Raw genomic sequence first — 12,011 nt, 5'->3', positions numbered from 1 at the left:
AGCTATCAGTAAGTATATTATGCACAATGAGATGTGTTTTAATGGCAAATGGCTGGGGGAGGCAAAGGGGCAAATGCATATTGGGGTATTCTACAGAATCTCCTCATTCACTTGGGGACACCATGGAAATGTAAAGAGAACTCTCAGCATTATGATGGCTGGAGTGTCCCTTCAACTACTAATGAGTTCTACAGCTACTCTGCATTTAGAATATTCTGCATTTGGTATCGAGTAGATATGTTTTTATGATTTATAATTATGTTTTGTATGAACCTATGTTTAACAAACAATTTCTAAGAATTTGGAAAACAGTATGTTTCTCTTCTTTTTTTCATTAAATAACAATTTAACAGCTTTTATTTATCTTTGGTATACATTTGGGTGGCCTGCCTCACACATAGCGAATGTAATGAATCAAATATGCAAGGTCAACCTTCTGCAATACTATTTGTAAGATCTGTGTATACTTGGCAGGAATATACATAGTTTTTATGGAAAACAGTTACAAATATGCTCTTGACTGTTATTATTTGACCTAACATATCCAAACCTACCCTTCACTCTGCCCATCCTTTGTAGTCCATGTTTGACCTTAAAGGTTTCCACCACCACCCATTATAGACAACAGAAAACCGGGTGTGTAGCATTGTTTGGATTGTAACTCAGAGAAAAATAGTTTCAGGCAGAAAGCACAGATCGAGCTATATACTAATCAGCAGCACCTTGATGTAGCATTGCCATCTTAAACAGTACATAACATTTGTTCACATATACCTTATTTATTGGTGTATAACACGCACTTTTATAACTAAAATACGAAGCTGAAACCCTACCTGCGTGTTATACGACGATGAATCCTAGAGCTGCACGACTTGCAGCCACGTCTCCCTCTCTTCCGGTCCTGGGGAGGGCGCGTGTTATACGCCGGTGCGTGGTATACACCGATAAATACGGTATTGTATGTTTAAGTCTGTTAGTACTTTTAAGAAAAATATATTACACTACATAATGCAATAATGGAAGTTTAAAATAGTTGAAACCAAGTGCCTGTTTTTAGTACCCAAGCGAAAGCGAGGTACAGCCAAAATGGAGTTTGCATATAGGTACATGATCTGGTAAATTGTAAATATAAAAACATAAACATTGTAGACATATGGAGCTAATAGCAGGTACATAACTGCCACACAAGGGTAACCATTCACACTTAGGGGTTGAGTGCCCAGTTCTGTTTGGCTAATTGCCAAGAGAATATAGGTTTAAATGCAAGTTAAATGTGGAGTTTGAAGACTACATTTCATACAGAATAAATAGATATTAAAAATGCAACGCAGGGCCTTGTTACATTGAGGAATTTATTAACTAAACACAGAGTTGGCAGGAGAGTTTGCAGGAAGTGCGATTTCAACTTTGCTATTCATTATGAAGGGCCATGCTGGCAAGTTTCTCCAGAAGAGCCGAGCTAGTCCTGCATAAAGCATAATTTAAGATCTCAAGAGATCTTGCTGACCTAACTATACATTATAAAGAACCAGCCAAGCTATTCCTGGAGAAGAAACTCACTAGGGTTGAATATACGCATGAGTTTAATTCAGTAAGTAGTCAGCCATAAGAAGCACCCTATGTAATTCATCAATGTACGCATAAGATATTGTCACAATTTGATGAAAAAGTGCTAGAAGAAATTGGCAACCAACTTTAAAACTCTGTTTTTTGCACAATTCTCTAGCATTGATTGCAAGTTGCTAAATGTTGGGTTACTTACCCCTATACCGTATTTGGTTGATTTTACAATATTTCTATCCTTATTTTGATATCATGGGCCTTGATGATAAAGATGATAAAGTGAAAATTAAACTTTACTTGCTAAGGTAAGCAACCTTCACTTTAAAGAGGTTAACAAGTTCTTTGCATCATCATAAAGTGTTTTGTTTTTTTTAATTTTAGAACTGTGAGTTAAGCCTGATTCTCTACCATGATCTCCATCATTTAAGCCAGAGTCTCTATGATTGATCAAATATGTGTAGAAATTAAAAGCCTCATGGAGTTTCAGGTTGATTTATAAAGGTGCTATAGGTACAAAAATAGGAAAAATATGCAAAATATTGCAATATGAGCTGGTATTTTTTGACTTAGAAAGATGCTTCCATTATAAAAAGTCCTGATATTGTGCAAAAAAAGATGCTGTTTTTTAAGCTGAGATAAACTTTTTCTTCAGTAAATAGATTGCGGATGGAAATGTTTATTAATGTCTGAAAATTTTAATGCTTATTTTTTCTCGCCTGAAATATTTATGGATGGCTGGCAGGAACACTATGTTAATGTAATAGATCAGTAAATATTCAATGTTGAGATTCCAAAATGAAATGGCAGGAAAATCAATTCAACATTTTTATTAAGTATCCTGTGCTACCGAGCCTACTATACACCTATAACCTTCTGTATACATGGAGTTATTTAAATAGATAAAGCATACCGCTGCACATTCTCTTGCACCTTAAATGTAGAATTGCAATGAGACAGCACTTTAAATTCAATATCATACGTTAGTTTATTAAAGATTGATCAAAGCCTACTGAACAGTTCTACACATTATCCATTGCAGTGGAAATGGTGTTTTAGAAATATTTTTTCCGTTTGTTTTGAAGTATTCTACAACACTTAATTTATTATTTTAGAATTCTTATTATATTCCTAAATGACCATGCATGGGCCACTTAAAAGTAGACTTTTTGATTTATATATATTTTTGGCTTGTTAATGTACTTTTGGTTGTGGACTGGACCCTCCTTGCAGAAGATGAGCCACGGACAAAGTAGAGAACAATGCAGAAGCAGCAACAGCAGATCAGTCAGCAACCAGAAGTACAAGACGAATAGTGAATCAAACACAAGCTGGGGTCAGGTTATCGTGATCAAAGACAATGTGCAAAACTTGTAGTCAAGGAATAGCCAAGTCTAAACACAAACTGTCAGGAATCAGCATGAGTCAGAATGAGCTCCATACACGGGCAAAGAGAAAGGCAAAATGAGAAATGTAAATAGTATGCCTGATTAGACATCATGTGACAGTAAGTAGATGTATAAATGGCACATGTATGTCTACGTGTACGCAAACAGACTGTAGGAAACGCTCAAGGACACCAATACTTAGTAGATGGGGACAGGCCCGGACTGGGACAGAAAATAGGCCCGGGCATTTAAGACTGAGCAGCCCATTTTTATTTATTTATCTGCCCCTTCTTACTCTGTCCCCCCTTATCACTACGTACCCCCTTCCCCACTTCTCAATATGTACCCCCTCTCACTATCTATCCCCTCTCCCCCTTTCTAACACCTATCTCCCCTCTGCCCCTTCTCACTGCACCCCCTTCCCTCACCCTACTTACCTTGTTGCCGCACAGGGTTTAAATTAAAACATCGGGGGGGGGGGGGGTTGTTGTTTTTTTAAATTTTATTTAAATATTAAATAAAGTAAAAAAAAAAAAAGAACAGCCCCCCCCCCGATGTTTTAATTTAAGCCCTGTGCGGCCGCACACCCCTAAGGCCGGCCCTGGTTGGGGCTGCCCGGCCTCCTAGAGTGGCGGACCCGTTCGCAGTTGCTGCGGGCTTAAGGGGCAGGTGCCCCTTATGCCCTGCGTTAATGCGGCCGTAGAGGCCGCATAGGCCCAGTCAGTCCAGTCCTGATTGGGGTTATTTTAAGGTAGGGGCCTGGAGCTGCAGCTCCATCAGCCCCTACGTCAATCCGGCCCTGCAAATGCCCGGTGTGCCCGATGGCCAGTCCGGGCCTGGATGTGGACCTGCCAACTGTTAAAGGTGACTTAGGTCGGGCCTGTGCTATGATCACTATAGGAAATGCCAATTACTTGTGGATATACTGAATGTTATATGAGATGCAGAAGTGTAATCGGAAAATAACTGATTCCTTTCTGTTTCTGTGCTGTTCAATGCCTCCATGTAGTCTTTGAATAATAGACTTACACTTGAAGAAAGTCCTCTTGTTCCTTCAGACCTCTCGCCTAAGTAACACCCAGATTCCTATCAAGTCTTCACAGATCATAGCTGGTAAATATCCAGCAAGAGCATTGCATTGGAATACATTACATACATACAGCACCATCAGATTTCATAACGCTGTTACACTACAGGAATTTACAATAACATTAAAACTGAAAATATACAAAATTGACAATAACAGTAACAAATATTAGGAAATACTAGTACAGAAGCAGAGCACAACTCTCTCTTTGTGAGATTACATGGTTGAGGGGGAGATGAGAAAGAGGGTGTTGGAGTAGTTGGGTGAGGATGGTTTGATTATAATAAGGGTGATGTGGACAAGTCAGTGGCAATGAAATCTTAAAGGTCACGAGAACCAATGCTTTCTTCCAGGATGTAATTTGTGCCCATTTAGCTAGATAGATTGTATGCTTCCCTGAACAGGTGGGATTATCATGAGCTATTATGAATAAGCAGGGGAGAGTCTGATGGAACAGGGTAGGGAATTTCATACATTAGGTACATCACTAGTAAAATCTCTGATATGTTAATCTGAAGAGGTGATAACAGCTGAATATTCAAGTCCTGGGAACAGTGAAGAGAGCAGTTAGGATAATATAAGACATAAGAGCAAGAGGCATAAGGGTGCAGTGTTGTTAAGGGCTCTGTAGGTGGGTCAGAAGTTTATAATGTATTCTGGATTGTATGGGGAGCCCATTGAGAGAATGGCACAGTGAGGTGGCAAAAGATGGGATCTGGCAGAGGTGTTTAGAATAGATTGGAACATTAAAAGGCAGGAAAGACGGAGGCCAGTTAGTGTTTCCATAATCCAGACAGGATATCAAAAGGGAAATGATTAGCATTTTAGTAGTCTGTTGTGTAAAGAAAGGATGAATTCAGAAGATAATTAGCAGGTATAGATGGCAAGATTTCATAAGTGACTGTATATAATGGGTGAGGGAGAGACCTGAGTACCAGTGTAACACTTTCTGTTGGGTAGGTTGTAGAATTCTTAACAGTGATGGCAATGTCATGAATTATGAACAAAGTTTACTAGGGAGGAACAAGAAGATCAATCTTGGAGATGTTGAGCTTCAGTTAGCAGGATGCAATCCATGATGTGATTTTCAGAGAGACAGTGAGACCTGTTAGAAGCAAGGGCAAGGCATAAGGAAAGGAAATTGGCATATTCTCAGAATAGGGACAGTACTGAAATCTGTAGTTGGTAAATCGCCTTCACGTGCATGGTGACATTAGAGAGGAAACGAATAGAGTGAGGAAGGTAAAAGAGAAAGGGAAATGTTGGTGGCAAAAACAGAAAGGTGAAGTGGGGAGACAGGAAGATACATTCCACAGCGCACAAGAGTAGTGGGTTTGCAATAAACGTGAGTTAGGAGGCACTGTGGTAGCTTGGATTCTTACAAAGTGTTTGAGGACAGGAACAGGTAGCTAAAGAAGGGCTAGGCTTGGGTTGGATATCACACTAGAAAGATCTGGTAACTCTGAACATTATTGCAATCCCACATCATTACACTTACCTGCAGTTTCCCCAGCTCAGCTATCCAGACAGTGATGTCACAAGTGTCTCGACAACTCAAACAAATCATAACAGGATCCTCTTCAACCATAATGACTTAAGATTCACTAAAATAAGATAAAATTTTAATAACATTTCAATACATTGTTAAAGGTGCCGTTCAAGCAAACATGTAGAACAGACCTCAATAAATCTCACAATGGTCAAGGTGGAAATTCTGTGTTGTAAAGTGTTTGACTGTGTGCTAATCCTCACTTGGTTACTGGTCACCTATGTATACTGTCATGTTATTAATCTTTAATATTGACTCTGCCTGACTATATTATTCTGATTATTAATGTTTTTCCAGTCTAGACTGAATTGTTGTTTAACTTCTCTTTGGTGTTGGGTTACTTTATAGTATATTGTTTCCCATTGGTAAGCCAATCCTTCCGGCACAACCTCTTTAGGTTGACAATTACCCTGCGCACACAGTGTATTCTACCGCGTAGTTGGACCCACTGGTGCTCATTGAAACATATTGTTAAACAACATTTTTATTAGAGTTAATACATTTACTAATTTTAATTACCTAACATCATTCTGGTTCTAACATACTGGAGAGCTTTTACAGGCTGTGAAAAAAGACATTACAAAACATCTTTTCAGAATAATAACTTAAATTGAGTTCATGTTGTGAGTAATCCACAAACAGGTGAAGTTGGCAGAACTCTGCATTGCATACTTTGGCTGTCAAAGTATTTTATTTCTAATCTAGGTAAAGAAAACTTGGACACTACACAAAAATGTTGAAGCAGTAAATAACTTTTGGTCTGTGAAGGATTTTGTTCATGACCTCAAAATTCATTTACTCCTACAGACTTTGCTCAGTTTGACAAAATAGAAATTAGATGGTACATTTATGTTTAGAATATAATTACCAGATGCCTTTTGACAAATTAAACCAAGTTTAATTTTATCTTTATGTTTTTAATTTTAGGAAAGAAATTGTCACCAATGAAATCTTTATATTTAAGAGGTGTTTAGCACTTTTTTTAAAAAAATGTACTTCCCTTTCTCTTTGGGCAAATACTAATTTAAAAAGTATGCTATATTGCTAATATTTCATATCACTCAAGTAACCTTGGATAATCAACCCTATTTGATATATATATATAATGCCTTGTTACCATGGGCATTGTTGGGCATTCTGAACAGGCCTAAAGCAAGCAGAGTAGGCATGCTGCACTCTCATCCTGCCCAGCATTTAAATTTCCAAAAGACAAGGATCCTGTTACCTCTTCCGTCATCCCGCGGGCAGGGGAGCTGAGACGCAGCCCGCGCGTCCAACCTACTGCTCGTTCTGTCGGCGGGAGCCGCCGCTGGGTCCGTTCTGCTGCTCGACGTCATGAGAGTGCATGCGTGAATGGCTAACTCATGAATATATCTTTTTTCCTCCTCCCCTAATTAGGTGGGTAGGAGGATCCAGATTGTTAAAGGGATATTTAAACCCTCAGTAGGCACTTCACCTTTGCCTTATAGCCTTCACTAGCGTTCCTTTGCTGTTTTTTGTTCTGACTCCGGCTAGTTCTTGACCTTTGATGTTTGCTGCCTGCCCCGACCTCTGCTTGTGACCCCGACTACTCTTCTGCCTGACCCCTGAATTTATTATTTTTTTTTTAATTTTGGTTCCTGATTATACTGAGCTTTGCTACATTCCTGTGTCCGCTATACGCCTCCGTGCACTGTTGCTGGGCTCTCCATCTCCGCTAGGAGGCACCTTTCCATTTTCTGCAGTGTGGATCCGCTGCCAGTACCGCAGTTGTGACAGATCCTCTATTGTCCTCCCTGTCTCTCTGCTTTCCACTGCTCCCTGCAGCCTCATCCAAGTCCATCCAGCTCCCCTCATACTCCCAGCCCCCCCTGCTCTTACCTGTTCTCTCAAGCAGAAAATGTCCCTTGAGGACCAATGACATACATGCCATGTCTTTGTTAAAAATGCTCCCACATCACCACAATACCATGGGAGCAATTATTGAGGCTTAACGCCTCCATAGGCAGCTTCAGGGACAAATAGTTCGGTTTCCAGCCCCTCCCCTCCCCTGCTGCTCTCTTCAATGCCGTGATCGTGTCTATGATGCAATAGCAGAATTTTAGGGCTTAATGCGTGTGTCTTCAATCCTGCGTGGGCCAAATCACAGTCAATGTGGTGCTCCTATGGAGTTTTGTAAGAATTAAAATAAATACATAAATAAACATCTTTAGCAAGGTGATCTGTGTTATAAATACCAAGTTTGAAAACTGAAACGTGCATGTTCCAGTTTAAACCCAACAATGTCTGAGAAACATGCCATAACCATGCATGTGGGATCAGGGCCGGCCTTAGGGGTGTGCGAGCTGTGCGGCCGCACAGTGCGCCACTGCAGCAGGGCCCCGTGCGGCCGTCCCATCACCAACGCGGCAGGGAGAGGAGGAGAGAGAGGGGCGCTGAGAGGTCACACTTGAAAATGTTTTTAGCAACCGCTCTGCCCCTTTTATCTTCTTAGCTCCCTACCACTGCCCTAACTGCGGTGGTGGGAGCTCGAGGCCTCTGTCGCGGTGCAGTGCTTTATAATGAGGGCCGGAATATAACGTCATATTCCGACGCTCAGCAGTGAACTGCAAGGGAAGGGAGGGGTGTGTGTCTTCGTCTTCGCCTACGTTTTACCGCCGCAGTCTTCTCTTCGGCGTGTCTTCGGAACAAACACGAAAACGCACTCTTCGTGTTCATTTTCATGTTCGCCCGAAGACGAATGCACAAGTCTAGTATATATCACCTTTACTAAGGTTTACAGAGGTTATATTGAGGAAAGTAGATAAATAACAAGCAAAGTAATGATATCAGAGCTGCAGATTTTTAAAAAAAGAATATTAATTACCCCAAATCCAGTAGTTTTCTAAAAAACACTGTAAAAAAATATTATAATAATTTCTTTTATTTTTAAAGAACCAACAACTTGGGTAGCACTTCTTACAATACATATATTGAAGGGGTATGACAAAAATTAGGATTGACAGACTAAGACAAATTATATATTGAGCTTACAGTTTTTCTTTATGTCAGCCAGAGATATTTAGGCTTGTTTTTGATGATTAGAATACATTAAAAAAAATATCAGGTAATGACATAATGTCATGTGTGACGGGACCGACCTGTACCCCGGCTGGGTACGCCCGCGGAACGTTGCTTCTTCCACCCCATGGCCACCGGGACACCAGCGATTAACCCCTTCACTGCCAGACAGAACCAGGGTACAAAGAGAAGGGTCTGCCTTACCACTGTGGCTAGCCGCAGCTGAGCTGCACAGGGGCTATTGTCCTGAAAAGGACAATACGTGATCATAGCAGAGGACACAGCTTTTCAGGAACCTCGGCGGCACTGTAGTATACAGAAGTATTGCAATACAGTGCTCTACCGCAATAATAGCATTATATACTGCCCTCCAATCACTTGTAGACCATTAAAAATTGCAAAGGGAGGAAAGGAATACGAATGGTGTATTCTACCAGAAATAGGTTCATGATGGGACATTAGAAAAAAAGTTAATTGTGTATTTTTAAGCACAGTGCTAATTAGACTTGTCCATTGGTATTCGGGCAAACATGAAAAGGAACATGAAGGGTGTGTTTTCGTTGTTCAGCCAGAATACCGAAGAAACGAACATGGCGGCGGCAAAACGTACTTCGTTTACTAATCTCCCTGGTCCCTTCCCCATCTAGCCTACCTTATCTACGCAGCATCGCAGGGGTTAACGGGAGCGGAAATCCGTAGGTTCGCGAGAGGAGTTAAAGGTCCGTGAGAGCGACTCTATTGGTTGCCTGCAGGGGCATTATAACGGGTTCACCAAGAGAGCTCCCAGAGATCACCCAGTATCCTCCTGTTGTCCCCGAAATCACTTCCAGCACCAGCCACCATGCGCACCTTGGAACCCTGCTATGTGTACCCAATAAGTAGACACAACTACCTTGAACTGAGTACAGCAGGAATGAACAGTTTATTGATGTAAAACATAGACTCATATAGCCACAGAACTTCATTAACATAAATTAACAGATACATGTATTCAACCCAACCTTTAATCCCCTGGCAGCAATCCCATTGATGGACTTAATTAAACAATGGAGTTCCTGCCTGTGCTGTCTTTGTTTGACAGCCAGGCTGGAGCCATCTCTGAGTACCTTGGGGCCCTGTATGACAGGTCATTCTGTCACAGGCATCCTCTGGCATCAACCAATTTATTCCCCACAAAGACGAACACGAAGACGAACATGAAGAGTTGGCCGGCGCCCAAGTCTAGTTCTAATGCTATATTTTTTGTTTTGGAAACTTTTTTATTTTTAAGTAATTTATTTTATTTGGTTGGTACAGAAGATGATTTCCAAAGAGACGAGCGTATCACAATGGGTTTAAGATATACATACAAGCGGAGGAGCCCATGGGAACATGATACATAGGCATAGTAACAAAACAGAATTACCAATTGACATGGTATCCAAAAACATAAGATAGTGTTGTCAGGGCGAAACATTTCATATTTTAACAAAACAGGATAGACCTCTGTCTTGTAACTGCATGCGCAGAGTTATGGAGTATTCTGTGATAAACACATGATTATTCACCAGGAGTAAAGGTTGACTTATAAAATGAATTTACATGTTTGGCAGACACATATTTTCACAGGCATAATTGTTTTCCCAAGGCAGTTAAACTGTCGGATAGACACCAACTTCAAGGTTCATTCAGCAAGTTGTTAATGAATGCATTAAGAAGAGGCTTTATTTCAGCAAAACAAACAGGGGTGACAACTGTCTATGTAAACAGCTTTTAACGCAACAGACATGCAAGGGCATGTTTGTGGGAGAGTAGTTAAAAGAGTGTGGTTTCAAGCCTTTCACATTACCTTGGTTTAAACAATTGTAAGCTCATTTGACCAGGGCCCTTCTCACCTGTTGTTTCTGTAAGTTAAATTGTTATGTTATATACTGCTTGTTATGTCCTGTCTGCCCATTGTACAGAGCTACAGAATATGATGGCGCCCCAAGAATCAGCTTTAGTTACCTATACCTGAACCCAAACTTTGTATCCTTATAAGGATAGAAGTTGTTTACACACGTTTACTTCCGTACACTTATTTAAAACTTACCAAGAGAAAGAAGTCCTTACTATTTGTTATTGTCAGGCCCCATTCAGCCCGCGGAGCTGCTTATCTCTAGTTCCCCTGTCTCGCTATAGTTCCCCTGTCTCGCTATAGTTTCCCTGTCTCGCTACAGTTCCCCCTTTGCTGTAATCCATTCCTGGATTTCCCTGTGCTCTCCAGTTTACTTCTGATACTTTGTTTCAGTCCTGCTCTTATCTTCAGCTTCTGTTTCCTTTATAAGGTGTGCCCCACCCTTTGTTATGTTTGTCTCAGTCTGCAGTCTAAAGGTATGTCCTCGGTTCTGTGTTTAGATTCAATGTTTATTTTCAGCTTATTAGTAATTCAGTAGGCAGGGTTTAGTGCTAGGACCCACCGAATACTGGAGTACTTTGGCATAGTGGTGTGCTAAGCATACTATGGCCATAAAATGTGACTAAATCTCCCATTGTTATCATATAGTCATAGGCTATATTTATGTGTGTCAGTCTTTTATGTGCCTTTGCCCTCTTTTCCCTGAATCAACTGAGGATCTCGGTTCCTCTCTCCAAGTTAAGATATCCTATCCTTACTTAAAGGAGAAGCGTCTGAGGATCTCGGCTGCTCACGCCATCCCCTGTGTTCCTTGCCTTGTTCCCTGTGCTTTGTTGTGTCCTGTACCACGTATGTCTTGTCTGGCTATGTTTCTTGCTCGGTCTCCCTGTTCCTTGCTCGGTCTCCCTGTTCCTTGCTCTGTCCCCCTTGCTTGCTATGGTTCTGCTTTTACTCTGCTTAGCTTCTCTACTCCATCCTGCACATTTCTCTGTTGAGCTATGTCTCATGCCTGCTCCAGGGTGCCTGCAGGATATCACTTTGTTTTGTTCTGGACAACATCTGCTGCTATCTCGGGGCCCTGGTATGTGGCCGCACATCCCTAGCTGCTCAACACCCCGAAGAGTGCAGTCGCCCTTTACCAGGCCCTGTCCAACTCCGCTACTGCTTCACTTGCCTTCCATCTCTTTCGCATTCATCACAGTATTGTGGTTGTGTTTTGCAAGTTTGCCAGAATGCAAAAAATGAGTATTGCGGATTATGTTAATAACTTTTTACCGGAATAACGTTTAGTTTTAGGACAGTTTTTTAAGAGTATCAATCTCCCTTTGCTTTAGAGTTGATAATGGAAGGCTGGCACACCAAAATACTCATCTCAAAACTGTTGGTTAAAAAAAGGTATTACCACATATACTTATTTGTTGCATTCATACCAATGGACTAACTCAACTTGTTTGACAGTAATTCAGATTATTTGTCTTGAACCCTGGCCTTATCTATGTTATAGCTTTAAGC

Source organism: Sceloporus occidentalis, unplaced genomic scaffold (genome assembly GCF_023333645.1).
Source record: "Sceloporus occidentalis isolate IW3139 unplaced genomic scaffold, rSceOcc1.0.p SCAF_47, whole genome shotgun sequence".
Taxonomy (NCBI): domain Eukaryota; kingdom Metazoa; phylum Chordata; class Lepidosauria; order Squamata; family Phrynosomatidae; genus Sceloporus; species Sceloporus occidentalis.
Note: the sequence above shows the minus strand (reverse complement) of the source record.